This window comes from Silene latifolia, chromosome 9, assembly GCF_048544455.1.
Source record: "Silene latifolia isolate original U9 population chromosome 9, ASM4854445v1, whole genome shotgun sequence".
NCBI classification, from domain to species: Eukaryota; Viridiplantae; Streptophyta; class Magnoliopsida; order Caryophyllales; family Caryophyllaceae; genus Silene; species Silene latifolia.
Window position 1 is genome coordinate 22,509,882 of NC_133534.1, and position 4,318 is coordinate 22,514,199.

The following is a 4,318-nucleotide window of genomic DNA, read 5'->3' on the forward strand; positions in this document are numbered from 1 at the left end:
ACCACGCAAGTTACGGAACTTGGGTACTAGATACTGGTTGTGGTTCTCATCTGTGTAATCATGTGCAGGGGCTCCAAAACATCGAACCCCTCGTAAAGGGTGAGGTGGACCTGCCTGTCGGGAATGGAGCACGAGTGGCTGCCGTCTCGAGGGGAACATACGTGATCCAGCTTTCCTAGCGGATTTGAGTTATTTTTATATAATCGCTATTATGTACCCAGTCTTTCGAAAAACATTATTTCGCCGCACTTGACAAACTTGGTTTTTCATTTGTAATAGAGAATAATACTTGCATTTTCTCATTACACGATATGATTTATGGCAAGGCAGTCTTCATGAACGGAATTTATGTTTTAGATCAGACCACCGAAATATTACACGTAATGAATAAAAAGTTAAAGGTTGGTGACAAAGATCAAACGTATCTATGGCACTGCCGTATGGGACACATTAATGAGAAACGCGTAAAAATGACTCATCAAGCATGGAGCTATCTCGGCCTTTGATTTTCAATCATTTGGCACGTGTGAATCATGTCTCATCGGTAAGATGACTCGAATTTCCTTCAAAGGTGTTGGAATGCGCGCTGCTGACCTATTAGGGCTCATACACACGGATGTATGTGGTCCTATGTCAATCACCGCACGAGAAGGCTATAGGTATTTCATCACTTTCACGGACGATTTAAGTAGATATGGCTATGTCTACTTAATGAAGCACAAAAGTGAATCCTTTGAGAAATTCAAGGAATACCAGAATAGGGTACAGAACCTATTGGGTAGAAAGATTAAAACACTGCGTTCGGATCGTGGTGGCGAGTATCTTTCTCACGAGTTTGATCAACACCTTAAGGACTGTGGGATTGCCTTACAGTTAACTCCACCTGGAACACCTCAATTGAATGGTGTGTCCGAACAGAGAAATCGAACTTTACTTGATATGGTTCGATCCATGATGAGTCACACCGTGTTGCCTGACTCATTATGGGGTTATGCTCTTCTGTCAGCTGCTCTAATACTTAACCAAAGTCCGTCTAAAGCTGTTGACAAGACTCCATATGAACTATGGAAGGGAACGGTCCCTAACTTGTCCTTTATACGGGTTTGGGGCTGCGAGGCTTATGTCAAGTGGAGACACGAGGATAAGCTCGGCCCGCGATCGGTCAAGACATACTTTATAGGTTATCCTAAAGGAACACTTGGTCATTACTTCTATTCGCCAACCGAACACAGAGTTTTTGTTGCGGCTAGTGCGACATTCTTAGAGAAGGAATTTCTCGAGAATGCAAAGAGTGATAGAACCTTCGACCTGTCGGAGGTTCCAGAACCAAATACCGAGCAACTATTGGAGGAACCAATTCCTTCAATCCCGGCTACGGTGAATATTCCTGAGGAACCTAGGAGGTCGGGAAGAGTCTCTATTCCTCCGGACAGATACATTGGTATGGTCGAGGAACATGACATAGATGACATTCTACTCTTAACGAGTAGTGAACCCGCAACCTATAAAGGTGCCATGACTAGTTCTGACTCAAAGCTATGGCTTGAGGCCATGCAATCCGAGACGGACTCCATGTATGAGAACAACGTGTGGGATCTTGTTGACTTACCTGCTAAGGTTCGTCCCCTTCAATGCAAATGGCTTTACAAGATAAAGCATTCTGTGGAAGGTCAACAAGATATCTACAAAGCACGACTAGTTGCTAAAGGTTTCACCCAAGTGCTAGGTTTGCACTACGATGAGATTTTTGCACCTGTAGTCATGCTGCGTTCCATTCGGATTATCTTAGCGATTGCCGCTTTTCATGACTATGAAATTTGGCAAATGGACGTGAAAACCGCCTTCTTAAACGGCTTTTTGGAGGAAGAGTTGTACATGGTACAACCCGAAGGTTTCATCGATCCAGAACATCCTAAGAAAGTGTGCAAGCTTAAGCGTTCCATTTATGGACTTAAGCAAGCATCAAGGAGTTGGAATCATCGCTTCGACCAAGTGATAAAAGAAAATGGATTTACTCGATCGGTCGAGGAACCATGTCTATATATCAAGTCGAGTGGGAGCAAGATTGTCTTCCTAATATTGTATGTAGACGACATACTCCTGATTGGGAATGACATACCTCTCTTAACTTCGGTGAAAGTCTGGTTGAAAAACCATTTCCAGATGAAAGATCTGGGTGAGGCACAAATAATTCTGGGCATCCGTATCTATCGAGATAGATCACGACGGGTGTTATCTCTCAGTCAGGAGTCTTACATAGACAAAATCCTAGAGAGATTCAGTATGACTAACTCCAAGAAGGGGTTTCTTCCTATGGCTCCAGGGGTGCATTTGAGCAAGTCTCAGGCACCAGAGACACCGGAAGAGAAAGAGCGCATGGCACGGATTCCTTATGCCTCGGCAATAGGATCTATCATGTATGCCATGATATGCACACGTCCGGACGTGGCATATGCATTGAGTATGACAAGTCGATTCCAACAAAGATCCGGGTGAATCACATTGGCTGGCTGTCAAGAACATTCTTAAGTACCTACGGAGGACTAAAGATTGGGCATTGACTTATGGAGGCCCTCAAAAGCTATGCGCAACCGGATTCTGCAGATGCTAGCTTCCAAACGGATCGAGATGACTCGAAATCTCGGTCTGGATTCGTTTTTACTCTTAATGGCGCTGCGATCAGTGGAAGAGTTCCAAAGAAATGCATAAAGCAGATTCTACGATCGAGTCCGAGTACTATGCCGCGTCTCGAAGCAACAAAGGAAGCGATATGGATGCGTCAATTCTTACATGGACTATCCGTAGTGCCTAGTTCGAATGACCCAATCACCATCTATTGCGACAATAGTGGTGCCATCTTCCAAGCCAAGGAGCCTAAGTCTAGCAACAAGTCTAGACATGTACAACGGAAAGCTCATCTAATCCGAGATTACGTGGAGCAAAAGGAAGTAGTGATAGAAAAGATTGCTACAGATGATAACATAGCAGATCCTCTCACTAAACCATTACGACAAGATAAGCATGAAGGGCATGTTAATTCCATGGGAATTAAACGTGTTCCTGAGTTGTAGTACTCTTTTATGGATTAGATTCATTCGCTTTTGTACTCTATACGACATCATCGTTTTGATATTTTATATATATATTTTGTTTTTCATGTGGATTTGTACGACAAATTTTGAACACCACAAAGTGAACTGAACAAACATTATTTTTTTGGTCCTTAATTGCCCACGTGAGCTGATAACTCAAGGTAATTATTTTGTGACGTTGGTTGATGGTGGGTTCAACTAGCCATAAGTCAACAGGTTGACTGACCAATCACAGAGGCGATTTATACGGATATCTCGTAGGACACAATTGTGACATCGACGTGGAGTCCTAAATGTTTTATAACATTCGGTGCCCGGTCGTGGATAGGACCTCCATGGTGATCCTAAGAGTCGATTCTTTTGACTATCGACTGTCTCTTGAGACTAAGGCAGATTTTGGGTGACTTTGGTTTCTTTCTCGCGGTCATCCGTAACAGGGGGCCAAGTAGATTTTTTTTCGGGTCATTTCATCTTTGTGCTTAGATCGGAAGGAGTTCGAGTTGTAGGAAATATTCAGCCTTTATCAGGTACTCGATATTTCTCAGGGCCACTCGAGGAGCTGTAACTGAAATGCATGGCCATGCTCGGATACGGATTCGTTATATCAGTTAAGTTACTCTCTAGTCGGGGAAACCACTCTAGATCCAGATCGATTGTAAAATACGACCTTTGCGGATCCGGATCTGCAAATTGTTTTACATTGAGTGGGAGAAATTTTAAATGAATATGAGAATCGGTTATCACACATACACTTGTACGGACAAGTGGGAGTTTTGTTGGAGCTTGTGTCCTCCAGTTAGTGCGGATAACGTCATTGCACATACACTTGTACGGACAAGTGGGAGCTTGTTGGGGCTGGTGTCCTTAACAGTTAGTGCAAGGACTTATAAATCTCTAAAAGGATCAAAGGGTATACTTTTGTATCATAATCAGTTGGTCCACGTTTATCAATAACGGTTGGCTTGCTAGATAAGTTTGACGTTATTGTCATACAGATGGCGGTGATCAACTGGTCCCTAAAAGTCACACCTATAGGATACGTTTGAGAGATGTGACGGTATGAAAATACTGTCATGTAGATGCCAAAATTGACTAACCAGTTAGTCCGAGTTATTTGACTAATAATAAGTCAAAATGTGATGTTGAGATATTTTTATTTAATACGGATTAAATAAAAATGGCTAAGGCGAATTAAGCGGTTAATTCGTAAAATTAAATATAAGCGA